Source organism: Corvus brachyrhynchos, unplaced genomic scaffold, assembly GCF_000691975.1.
Source record: "Corvus brachyrhynchos isolate BGI_N302 unplaced genomic scaffold, ASM69197v1 scaffold1333, whole genome shotgun sequence".
Lineage (NCBI taxonomy): Eukaryota > Metazoa > Chordata > Aves > Passeriformes > Corvidae > Corvus > Corvus brachyrhynchos.
In genome coordinates this window covers 319,470-333,162 of record NW_008237395.1, presented here as the reverse complement: position 1 = coordinate 333,162, position 13,693 = coordinate 319,470, and the positions used below count along the sequence as shown (strand labels likewise).

The window sequence follows — 13,693 nt, the reverse complement described above, 5'->3', positions numbered from 1 at the left end:
TGAAGTAATGCTTCTGTGGAAAGGTATCTGAGAAAAATATCAAGCACTGCTGCCAAAGTACTGTGAAAGTTTGCAAATCCAAAGGCTTTGATAGAAGACTTCAAGACTGTGAAATAAACTTTACAGTTTTATTCATCATCCCAATAATCCTCACCAAACAGAGGCTGTGAATCTTCTGCAGACTGGGAGGTTAAGGAGAAGAATAAAATGTTGGTAGTAACATGAAACTATGTTTCATCTACATTTTTATACTCTTTAAAAATTTTTTTTAAACTTGATTCCACTCTAGTGGAAGGAAAAATAATTAGGAAGAAGGAAAAATCAGCTTAAGAGAAATCAATACTTGATTGTTAGGTAGCAGCTGGGATTTTGATGGTCTGGTGCTTAAACAAACCTACATGGTGCCTTCAGGAGCTCCACAGTGCAACCACCATCTGTAACTCTGGAGCTAAAGGAATAGCAGGATGGGAAATAAATGATAGGAAGTAAAGAGAACTCATGGTATTATAGGTTTACCCCCTTTTCTTTCTCTATTTAATTTTCCAGGGGTTAAGTGACTAAAGAAAAGATAGAAACAGAGTGTCATTTATTCTGGTTGGGTTTTTTTCAGCTAAACTTTAAATTTTTATAAAAGGTACAGCATCATTGTTGCTGTGTCTACACCAGCACCACCTTCATCTCACTGAACTGCATACAAGTGCATTTACATTTAAAGAAGCAATCTTTCTTATCCTGATGATGTGAAATAACAAGCATTTTGGAATGAAATGGTAGTTTTTTATTTTTAGGAACCTGCATATAACATTACATCCCATAGTCTTAGTCTGTACAATTAATATTATCCATCTGATGAAAAGGAAACTCTATTTTTACTGGCAATAACAAAGAAATTCAGACCAGGAAAATACAATATGCTTTTTTCAGAAAGGTCCCATCTATGGATGAGAATTTCTTACTATAGGAAAATGGCTCTAAAACCTCGTTACTGAAAAAAACAGTTATCTTGGAAAAAAGGATCAGGCAATTTTCTTTAAAGCTCAACCATTATGAAGTGTGTTTGGGTTTTTTTTAATCCTTGGAAATCCACCTTCTCCTCTAGCAGCTTGGAGCTTTTTTTCTCCTTATATTAAGTAAGGATAGATTTTCTTACTTATATAAAAAGCCTGTGGAAAGAAAAATCCTGCTTAATTCTTCACAGCAGATCTTTGAGCACAGACGTCCATAGAGCGACTCTACACTGCTCTGAAAAATGGGAATGAAGTTCTGGGTGCAGCTTACAGACTTGGGTTCTGCTCTAGAGAGATACCTTAAGCAGATAAGGATGAATCTTATTAAGCTAAATCCTTTCATTTCTGCCCTTGGAGTCTGGGACAGGTTGAATGTGATTTCAGGAAAGATCGTATCTGAGCTTCAGACTTTAAAAGCACTGAGAAAAACACACACGCCCACTTCAAACCTCTTTTTGATCTGGGAATACAAACCGTGGCCTGTGCCACTGTGTGAGCAGAGGATGGGGCACCAGGACACACCTCTGGAAACAGCTGGAGAAATTTAAGACTTCCATGCTGCTGAAAATAGCAATATTATTTGCCCAGTGGGTGCTTAATTTTCTTTGAGCAATGTTTTGTTCTTTAGCTGTCTCTAGCATTTGATTTGGGAAAATGAACTGCTGTGTGGCTGACAGATGTTTGAGTGAAATCACGGACCGTGATTTGGGGAAAATGATGGATAACATTCTTCACCCATTTACTTAAGGTGTTTTTTCCTCATTAAAAATGTATTTCATGCAAACTGAGTGCACCGTATAATCTTGTAGCTATGCAAGTAAAATTCACTTTTGGATTAAGAATACAACTCTTTAGCTTGCATGCAGAGGCATGAAGTCATCTATCTTAGTAGCTTTAGCTTGTGAAAGACAGAGGGACCAGAATGAGGAGTGCAGAATCATGGTACAGGTAGATGTGTGTGCAATACAGATGCATTCTGGCTTTCCTGGAGACTGGGGGAGGCAAGAACACAGGCTCTTGAACCTCCTTCCACCAGGAGAGGGCTATCTGTGTTGCCTCCTAAAGATCTTATCAGTATACCCAGCCTAAGTATCTTGCATTTCAATGATTCTCTTGGGATAACACCAATCAGACCAATCAGCAGAGATCAGTTCCTTACCTTCTCACCTCTGTCTGTTGGTGGTGCCTTTCCTAGACTTGCATTAAACCGGGACTTTGGGAAGCTGGGGTTATACTGTAGTTCTGGGTGTGGGCAGTCTGTAACCCAGTGGTGTCTGGAAGGCTTCATACTTCCCAAGCCTAAATTAATAATACCAACCCATTATTAAATGACCACTGGAAAAGGATACAGCAACAAGAAAGCCATTTCGTAAGAGCACACAAAAATAATTACCCTAATACATTTCTATCCAGGGAAAATGCACTTTAAATCTCATGGGAAAATGGGGTCTTTCGGGCTGCAACACCCTTCTCCTAATTCAAGGTTCACAGGACTTAGGTAATACTGAGTGAGAGCTTCCAGCATTCTGCCATACTCCGAACTTAACTAGAGATGTGAAAATACTGGTTTGCCAGTTACCAGGCAGGGCATTTCCCCTGACTGCTCACAGATTAAGTGTCACAAAAATGTATCAGTTCTGAATGTTTCTCACTGGAGCATCATGTAAACACTTGCAGAAAGGGAAAAGCAGGAAAACTTTGAATTATAAACAAAAGAATTTGAATACTCACGATCAAGATTTAAAAAATGGTGCTTGTAAATAAGCACAAAATATTTCCATAGACCCAGGAATTCAGATGATAAAGTGCTCAGAAATGTTCTGCCAGAGGGCTATGTTTTCCCCTTCAAGAAGTTTTGATCCATCAGCAGCCATATGCTTTAATTTACTGGTTTATGCTCATTTCAGTGACATTTTGCTTCTGATAAGAAAAATCTAAGTGATCTAAAAATCTATGTGATGTTTCAAAATGAGTTTTCACTTAAAATGTATAATACATATGCGCAAACAGATTTTGATTTTGTGAAAACTTCTCCAGCAATATAATAACAACAGGAAAATAAGCAGGAACCGTGAAAGGAGAAGAATAAATTGCCACTGAAGGAGACTGGGGCTTGGGGTCATGGAAGACCTTCACTGTTGTTAGACAATTATCTTTTCCACTGGCCAGGCAACATTATTGTTTTTGGTCAGCATGTAGGGACCGGATATGCATGTTCCTGATTCTGCCTCACTGAAAGGGAATGAATTAAATGATCTGTTGAGAAAACTTCCCATTACCAATTTCTTTAGTTTTATGCTTTTTATAAGAAATAACGAAATTCTTGAGTTACTGATTTCACAGACTAGTTTTTTTGGACCTACTCCGTAAAAACAACGGTGATTACAGAGTATTCTGAAACTCTGTTTCCATATAAGCTGGAGATATTAAAATAGACATGCTCAAATACATGTTACTCTGAATAAATGAAATCAGGTTGTATTTACAAGACTGCAGTAAAATATTTGCATTGGCATTAGGAAAACATTTGGGGAAATTCCCAGGTCTACCTGGGATGCAGGACTTCCTGACTCTACATTATAGTGCGGGATTTGATTGTCTGTCTGTAGGTGAATGTCATGGCCAGGTCATCAGTAACAAGTCTCCAACCAGGTTCCAGTGAAAGATTCATAGACTTGAACTGATCCCTGCTTCTGATCCCGGTTTTGAACCCGTGGAGTCTTTCAATGTACAGCTTTAAGCAAACTTGGTGCTGTTCTAAGCAACTTTGGATATCAATACTTTTGAGAATGAAAAAGGGAAATTGTTCTTTGACCCTGATTTATGAAATAACTTGCACTCTTTTTAACCCATAAAGAGTGCATTCATTTTTGTCTTATGGAAAAAGTCAATTATGGTATTTTGCCAGGGATGTTCTTTCCAATGAGATTCAGCTACTGCCATCTATTGATATATATTGTGAAGGGTCACTGTGAAAGTGCACATCTTCCCTGTACCTTTTCTTAGAGGACTGTAAAATATCAGGGGTGAGAAAAGGACACTGAAAGAATGCTTCTCCTTCCCAGCAGTGAAAAGCAGGGATTTGGAACTGGAAGAAAATATCAGGAGTAGTCTGAGGGTGGGCACGTGCAGATGTTATTTTAGAGGTACATTTTCCAACAAGAAGGGTATAATATCCACACATATAGGGGTGATCTGTCACTAAATGACTTCTCTAAAAACCAGTCTGAGATGTGTAGCTGTGTTTTCCTCATTAGCTCATATTTAGATGAGTTGGTCAATGTTCAGCTCTTTAACATCAGCCCAACCTCACCGGACATGAAAATCCTCCAAGCCTTTGGACAAGAGCCTATTTCCAGCCATCTGTGGAAGGAATGCACTGACCTGAATTAATTAACTGAAATTAAGGCAGTTTTTTAAAGGGATGAGACCAAAGCAGGAGATGCACTGAATTGGAATAAAAAATGAGTTGTGACTTCCAGCAAAGCCCTGACTATGTGACAGGGAGCAAATTGTGAACTTGAGGAAAGCAGCTCTGGCAGAGTGACCTCATGGGAGTGGAGGAGAAAGCAGGGAAGGGGCCAAGGTAGCATTTAGTAATTTCTTGTTGCTGTGTATCCCAGCAAAATACTGCCATCCCTCAATCCTTCTTTTGGTTTCCCTGGTGCTGAGCAGCAAACAGTCATTATCTCCTCCAGTCTAAGACCCAGGGTCTGACAGCTGTATAATAGACCTAAGGGCTTTTTCAATGTTATGCCTTTCCCTTTCTCAAATAAACAACAAGGCTACTGCCTGGCTTTCATGAACATTTCTTCTCTCACTGTGTCTTTTACCTCTGATCTTGCAAAAATAAGAATTCTTCCCTTCTGAAAATGAGCTTACCTTGTCTAAACAGAAATCTGCTTTATTAATTTGTTCTCAGATGAGATACAAAATATCCACTGCACACTTCCTGCACTATGTCAGCATCTTGCTAATTACTTAAGCAATTCTTCTTTTTTTTTTTTAAATGAGACATATTGGGGAGAGGCAGAGTCTGTCTTCGGTTACTCATTTCATTTACTCAAATCACAGCTTTCCAACCCAATACTGCAAAACAAGCGCTCCAAGGTAAATTCGGAAGTCTGCTGTGTTACGATCCCCTAAGTATAATGCAATTAGAGCCATGCCATGAATGACTAACACTTTAGAAGCAATTATTTCATGACGAGGTGAATTTCTACCTCACAACAAATGTTTCTCAGGTTTTTGTGTGCTGGTGCTAAGAACATTAGAGAGATTAAACAAGCATTTATAATCATGAAGGGAAACCAGAGCGATCTTACTCTTGTTGGAGGCAGCTGAACTGGGGCAGCGGGGAACTGGAAGGTAATGGAGACCTGAAGGCTCCCTGTGTCCCCTGGATCAGGCTCTTCAAAGCTTGTTAATCCTGTTGTCCATGGCCAGGCTCTCCCGGATGAGAACACCACTGCAGTGCAGCGTGGCACAGAAGCGTGATGGACACTGAGAAAATGAAGGGAATTAGCATTAACAAGCCAGTTAGCTGCTCTATGAGAGAGTGCTAAAGGCATGGATGTCTGATGTCAAGACTGTTTCTCAGGGAATTACAACCACCTATTGTCTACTAGGAATACACAAGTCATATGCATTGTTACCCAGTTTGGCTATTTTTTTAATTTATGGTATTGCAGTACTTTGATAATGGGTCAAAAGCTGAGTTACAGCTCCTAAAGCTCCCCGGTTACCTTGTGTGAAATATAAAAATAAAAATAAAAATAAATAGTGCATTATTGCTAGTTCAATAAAATGCTATGCAAGAATAATAGGTCTTTTCCACTTGAAAATGGAGCTCCACACTTCTGGGGTGACATTCCCATTCCAAGGACTGCAAGCTCACCACAGGCATTTTCCTCCTCTCATTACTGCCCTGTTTCCCTTTCCAAACAAAAGTTACACTAGTTACTATTGTAACAGCCTGCACATAATCTGCTGAGAATAAATACCCATGTAATGAGCCTGAAATGATATGGTAATTTCTTAATTCAAAATAATTACATGGCTATTTGTGCCCTCCAAAATAAGGTATTACTTATTCAGCCCAAACAAATTGCTGTTTGCCCAGGTTTTGAACTCTGGTAAACAGTGGTGCAGCAGTCATGTGCATACTGAATCCTGAGACAATTTTATGTTAGATGTTTACATACACAGAATTGGAAACAAATATTTGTCAAGGCAACAAGCAGCTTTTAGCACAACCAAAGGAAAAAAACCAAACCAGAAAGCCCTTGGAAATAGGACGAAAACTTGGCCAAGTCAGAATGCTACAAGGGCACCAGCTGGCTCAAAGTCACCCAAGTGCCCTCTGAAACATCTCACAAGCTTGAAAATGTTAGATAAGAGGATGGGAATTGTTTAGTTTATTTTGGCTTGTCATTTGTGTCTGAGTGCCTATCTCCCTGTGTCACCTGGAGATACAGATAGGAAAGCCACCACAGAAATGAAAATGGAAGGAGGAAAGGTAAGGAGGAGTGAGGGCAGACAGACCTTCAAGCCATTGATTCCAGCCAGCTTTCCTCGAGTCAATAAAACATCTTCCACTGGCTTTGACGAGGGCTGAGCAGGCCTAGACTTCAGAGCATTAATGAAAGATTTAAAATCCTCTCCTTGTGAGCAGTAGTAAAAGGCTCTCCATGAATGTGAATAATGTGAGCTGCAGTCACGACTATTGACTTCTCAAATTTCATGCTCTCTCAGACTGCAAAAAAGACTGTTAATGAAGGACTTGGAATTGGACTGATGCTGCTTTGTGGAGGAAGGCAGAAGCCTTCAACACCCAGAGTGGAGATCAAGTACCTCACAGACACCCACTGAGTGAAGCACATGAGTGGACTAAATGGAGTGCACTACTTTTTATCTGAGATTATTAAATATTTGGGCCTGGAATGAAAATTAAATCCACACTTGATTTTCTACTCCTCTATTATACAGCTACACATCAAACACACTACGTTGAGTTTCATAGAAAAGAATAGGCAAACTGAAGAAGCAAGATGTTCAGAGGTTCACAGATTACAAAGAAATAATATATACTCTATTCTAACAAGGATTTGCAACTTACAACAGGGTGGTCCAAAGGGTATGATGAATCAAACACAACCACTGTTTGGCTTCCAGAAGCATCTTGTATCTGCTAAGAGTCATCTGATGTTGTAGACCTGCAAGAAAGCAGAAAACACAAGATTTTCTAACATAGGTGCCAAAATAGTAAAGCTTCATGTGACTTCAGTGGTAGCCTTCATTTTATGCATACTTTGAAATTTTTGTTTCAGCATTAAGTATCTCTTTATCTATTCATATATTATAGCTGGACTATTCCAATACTTTCACTTAACATGCCTGCTGCAGAAAAATCAGCATTGTACCCTCTGCTTCATTTGCTGAAGGTGTTCAAGGTGCAATTTTGAACACTTGACCATACCAGAAAAATTGCAGCTTTCTATAGCATCAATAGAGTTATCATTAAAATCCCTCATCACTGTCTTGCATTGTTTGGAAACAAGCCACATGTAAGAGTACAACACAACACCATGTGCTGGACTATTTATTTAATTGTTTACCCAGAAACCAGATTTTTTCTCTCATTATTTGTATTTCTCAGGGCTCAGGAAGCAGGTTAGGTGCAGTGAAAGGTTGTCTTCCTGGAAGCAGTTTTCTGGTTGCTTTCTCTGAGGTTGTGTCATGAGGCTGAAGCGTCCTATAGCCCCTTCCTGTGGCCAGCTGCTTCCGGGCTGCTTTCTGCTCTTTCGTGCCAGGTCAGTTTAATTCAGCCTTGCTCTTTGCTAGGGCTGCCTTGCCATTCTGCACACCAGCATTGGTTTAGGTGCTCTTGATGCTAAATTAATTGCATATTTCCAAGAGAACATTGTGAAGCTCTCTACAATTTTCGATATGGATTCTTTAAAGCACCACAAGAGGAGAAAAACCCAACCACAGGGTCCAACATTCGAAATCCTGGTACAAGCAGCAGTGCATGCAGGTGCTGACGTCCATTCTGAGTGATGATGCCCAGATTACATTAAACACATCAGCTAAAACGCTGGCTTTTATTCTAATGTAAGCGTCATTATATCCACTCGGATAAATTTATTTATCCATCTCAATGATATTGCTTGTTTCAGCTTGCTTGGTTTTAATTCAGGCCTGAGCTGCTCTGCAATCATTTGTTCAAGTTTATAACGCTACACATTGTTCCCTAATAGCTTCATTTTGCTGAATTTCCATTTATTACTGTCACTATTACAGCAGGATTTAAATTTTTGCAACTTGCCTATCCTAGCATGAATGTAATTTCATTGACATTTAACACTGATCCTGAAGGCTCCTCTTTGACTGTTTGTCACCTAAAGATCAAATACTTTTGCTGCTGACTTTTAAAATCAATTATAATCTTGCAGGATTTGGCTCAGAGGATAACCCAAAGTGAAAGGCGGGGAGTCTTAAGAGAGAGGGTTTCCCAATGCATCACATGAGATTGATTTTTCATGTGCAGAAACAAAAGGTCTGCTAATGAGAAAAGAAAGAAAAGGAAATAAAAAATCCAAATCCCTTAAAACAAACAAAAAATCCCCAACCCAGAGTCTTTTCTATGATACTTGAAAAATATGAATAAATCTGTTTTTCAGTCATTGAAATTTTAGAATCTGTTGTAAAAGAATTAAACACCCATCAGTAAATCCCTTTCTTTAATATTACAAAAATTTACATTTAAAATCTATTTAAACTACAATTTATCATTTTAATAACAATATTCCTCTCTCTGCTTTCCAATATTCATAGTTTCATAAAGTGGATCTGAACTAAATCTCCAAGTTCAATAAAAAAATTGAGGCAAACTGAAGTACTGTGCTGGGTGATTTTCCATCAAGAGATAAACAGATAAAAGCCTTCACTTTCAGAGTCGTTCCTTGTCTGTATAAATGACAAATACAGATTAATGGAATCCTCAGAAAAAGAATAATAGAGTATCTTAATGGAATGAGCAAATGTTTCCTTGAAAATACCCTTTCACACTACGCACCATAATTGTTCTTTAAATTCCCAGCGAGAGCATACATTTGCCTCACACTCTGAATTAGGTTGAAAAACATTTTAAGGTACCGAATTTGAAAACTGTTGGAGGAATTATTCACATATGGGTAAGCAGGAGGGCCACTAAAACCAGATTAAAATTAAATATATTTTAAAGGCAGACTTTAACAGCGTACTGAATAATCACATAAAACAGACATTAAAATGCACGATCTTGTGTAGCAGCTCTTGGTGATTGCTGTTGTTTGACCAATAATTGGGAGAAGCTGGGGGAAAGGCAGAGCCAGAAGGCAGAAACAGGTGATGGGAAGTAACTCTGGGGAAGGTGGAGGAGCTACAGACAGAAAACCTGCCGAAGTTAAGGCAAGGCCAGATGGGCTGGCAGACAAGCCCAAGGTAATATAATTGCTTACCTGGGAGTGTGTGTGAGCCAGAATCCGCAGGACTGTCCTTTCCTTGTCTTTCCCAGCTGCACAGTGCTCCAGGTATCCTCTCCTCAGCCCTTCTGCTTTTCAGCCTCTACTCCTCATGCTGAGAACCTCCCTGTTAATGAGAAAATAGCCATTTCAGGAGCAAGCCAGAAGTTCCTGGGGGACACAGGGCGACCTTTCCAGATGGATATATTGACATGGAATTCAATTTATGAACTATTAACACATAATTTTACATAAAAATTACATCTCAAAGTATTTTCCTAACGACAAAGTTTTCTTCAGACAATTGAGTACTGGGGTCTGCTTTAACCACATTGAAACAATATATTATATTAAACTGGACAAGACATTCTACTTGAAAAACAATGATTGTCAACTGTGTTTTCTTAGAATACTTCTTTCTGGGAATGTTTTTAGCACAAGAACTCCAACTTGCTGCAGAGTTGTGCACGTCATTATCTGGCTACACATATTCCAATTATTTCATCCTGGGAGAGGTGTTTATCAGCCCCACAGAGAAAACTCGAGGCCAGGCAATAATGGCCACAGGAAGGCTCATAACTGAAAGAAAAGGAACCAGATCACTTGCAGTGCTTAAGTGCAGTCAAAAATGCCAGAACAAATTATGTCAAAATACGTTTCCAAATCAATGTTCTTTGAAATCTCCACGCACTGAAGGCAGATTTTAAAATTTTGTCTTCTCTGGAAATAAAAAAAACCACTGAAATATCCAAGGGAGGGACAACGTGCAATTTCCTCTCATCTGCTTGTGTCTATGCCCCATGTTAGGACACAGCCTCAATAATGGTGGCCCTTAGCAGTGAGGCTAAGGGTAAAACAGTTAAAAAGTTATAACTTGGGCTCCACAGGAAAATGACAGACATGAATCTGGGGAACCCTATCAGTGCAATGAAAGTTTTACTTGGGGTAGAATCTTTGTAATTGAAATCTAAATACAAATAAACATATGTGTAATGTAACTGTTAATGCACATACAAGACACTAAAAGCAAAATCACAAAGATGTTCTGTTGTCAGAGCTCAGCATTAATTTACTTTCCAATTCCAGTCAATTTGTTATCACAAATGCTTTCAATTAAAATGTTTTATTTGATACAGGGTGAATTAAATCAATCTTTTTATTCTGATGATAGAGATGCACTTAGCAGAATATAAAATAGTGATTTAGTGGCTACTTAATGGTCTGAAGCTTTAAATGAACAAATCATAAATTAAGGCTTTTGTAGCCTTTTATGCTTTCCCATTTGGATCCTAAAAAAACAATTTGCATTCATTATGTAGGTCTAATATAGAATATCTTGCTCCCCAGTGACATTCAGCTCCATTCCAGTATTTGTCACGAGAGTGTGCTTGACAGTGCTGCCTTTGCAAGAGCTTTTAGTGTAAGGCGTGGGACACAGCCCTTCCTTGGACAGAATGATTTCAAACTTCTCCAGGTGACTCTGAATCTGCTCTAACATCCAGATTGAATCACACTAAATCCATTTCTTTGTCTGCAGTTCACTTCATCATCTCAGACCAGGCAGTAGGGATGGATCTTTGAAACCTGCTATGAAAACTGAGCACAGAACCTGGGTAAGTAAATCGTAAGTTTGCAGTGAGACTGTATGAAAGAAATTCCTTCCCAAAAGTCTTGGCAAACATTGCTACTTGAATCAGATCCACGAGCCAGTCTCCCCTTCTTCCTGAGTCACTGTTGATTACAGCACATCAGTAATTTAGCAGCTAGGAAAAAAAACATTAAAAATAACTTCACACGCACTCACACATATATTTATGTGAGTTTTTAAAGATTCATCTTGGGTTAAAAATATAATTTTTGGATTAAAGTATTTTGAATGAAAAAAAAATCTGAAAAGAAATAGTCAAAGCTAAAAAAAAAAAAGAAAATCCCTTAGTGTTTTCTCTCTGAATATAGTCTGAACTTCCAAAACAATTTATAGTATTTTTCGTTCAAAATACCTGATCCAGTGCATTCTACAAGCAGAAAGTTTTTAAACGCTATTACCAAAAGGAAAAATAACTGTTCTAACAATTTAATTCCATTTCCTGGGGCTTTTTTCCTCTTCTGTGCATTCTGTGCTACTCCCTTTCCCTTTAGCACTGGTACCTGCCAAGAGGGCACATTGGGCTGGCCTCAGTGGTGCCACAAACGGGCTCTGTCTGGTAGCTGGGCCTTAATGCGACGTGTTTGCATTTCCCCCTGTGCTGCACGTTAGGGATCACCATGATTTTACAGCCACTGTCATCTCCAGGTCATTTCAGTCATTTCTGCCTCCTGTGCAGTTTCTTCCCATTAAGGAGCTGGGTTTGCAATAATTCTCCCCTGACCAATTACTTTGGGAAGCACCATTGTGCCTTTCCTCTTGTTCCCACTCTTAGATCCATTTTCAGCTTTTTCCATGTTGGAAGCCTACCAGGATTATATAATGACAATATTAGTATCTCAAATGGTACCTGAGAGCTTACATCCTCCTATTTCAAAACCTCATTATATTTTTAAAAAATAATAAATAACCCCATTTTAATGTCACATAAATTTATATGTGAACCCTCTGTCACAAAAAACTGGTCCAGCTGCCTCTGGGACTGTCAGCACAGTAAATAGATGGCATCAATAAAACAAGCTCAACCAAACAACATAATTCTCCACTTTTCAGGGGGGAAAAAAAAAGCTGCAGCAGCAGCATCTCATGCAGTCTGATTTTTGATTAAAGAACCAAAACAAACCAGTGAAAAAACAACAAAACTTACTATGAGGCCTTCAGAAATCCATCTGCTTAGACTCTTCATATCTCTGTCACCTGGTAGGGACTTTGATATTTTAAATGAATTGGTCTGTGGTAGCCCACAAAAAAAGAAATTTGCATAAAAATCAAGGGCTATTAAATGTTCTGACTAGCATTCAAGCACTTCTGCTGAATTCACAGATCACAAATACTGGAGCAGAGTAAATTAGAGATGTGACAGCTGAACTACTATTGGGGTGTTAATGCACACCAGTCCTGTAAGCGAGTTTTCTGGAGAGGTTAAAGCTTAACTAACTTTTTACACTAAGAAAGGCTAACTGCATATTTTGTGACTTCCAGATCACTTCCATGTGTTGTGCTTCTTTATGCAGGCAGCCCTTTCTCCTGCTGGTGAGCCAAGCAAATGTTGAATCCAGACACCGAATGTATCTTCAAATAACTACTGAATTTATTACTGAGTAAAAGCAGGTTTCCTATCACTACCCTCACACCTCCTTCCCAGTACAAGTATTTCTAAAGTAAAATAATGCATGTAATGGCACCCTAGCACACAAGATTTCTTCCAGTCAGGAGGAAATTTCATGTAATGATACTGTAGATTGTGTAATAAGTGTTTCATGAGAAGTCAAAATTACAGGGCTCCTTGTCTAAGCATCTTAGCAGTATTGTGTTCTCAAAATACAGAGGATTAACCCTAAAAGACCCCAAACTTCTCTTTAGCAAGTTGTGCTTCAACAGTGAGATTCTTCCAGAGCTGCTGCTTTCTTTGTGACTTTCTTTTCCCATTTCCATCTCACTACTCTGCCCCTAATCCCTTCTACCTTCATCACCCTTCCTTCCTCTGACTTTGGGTTATCTCAGAGTCCAGGTTATACAGAGACTTGTTTTAAAGCACTGGAACATGTCAAAGGGGTTCAGATATTCTGACACGTGGGTTTTATGCATGGAAGTACCACTGCAACTGATCCTTCAAGGGAGAAGTATCATGGTAGGTGGAAGAGCCAAAGTCCAGTCATGCAAACAGTTCCATTACCAATTTACCCCGCAGTGACTGGAACTCTTTAGGCACACTACATATTACTGTGTTTTGCATAGTTTAAAAGGACCATTGTTACCTCCCAAGCTGCTCATGAGCCAACAGAAAACATTGCTGAAGCAGCTCTTACCTTAACTTTAGACCAGGTTCTTTCTGAAACAATTGTGCACCCTGGTTTCAGGGGAATCTGACTTCCCGACCTTGATGTTGTTCCAGCATGGAGTCAGACCATGCCTGGGAACTCCTCCCTCGTTCCACAGGGCAAACACATGCTGCAAAATCCTGGCTCCAGTAGCATTTTGGCAAGAAATTCTAGAAATCAGGAGAGCTTTGTAAAAGCAAGCTTTTCCATCTAATT

The 13,693-nt window shown here is 39.1% G+C and overlaps 1 long non-coding RNA gene across 18 annotated transcripts in view; it reads right to left on the bottom strand.

The window, feature by feature from the left end:
• The window catches only part of LOC108445845, a 100,457-nt gene that overhangs the window by 62,339 nt on the left and 24,425 nt on the right, over positions 1-13,693 (bottom strand). For all 18 annotated transcript variants that reach the window (XR_001860871.1, XR_001860859.1, XR_001860863.1 and 15 more), the window contains exons 7-10: positions 9,509-9,638; positions 7,126-7,222; positions 5,333-5,510; positions 2,167-2,306 (exon numbers count right to left, since the gene is read on the bottom strand). This is a non-coding gene — a long non-coding RNA (uncharacterized LOC108445845). The remainder of the gene's footprint in view (positions 1-2,166; positions 2,307-5,332; positions 5,511-7,125; positions 7,223-9,508; positions 9,639-13,693) is intronic.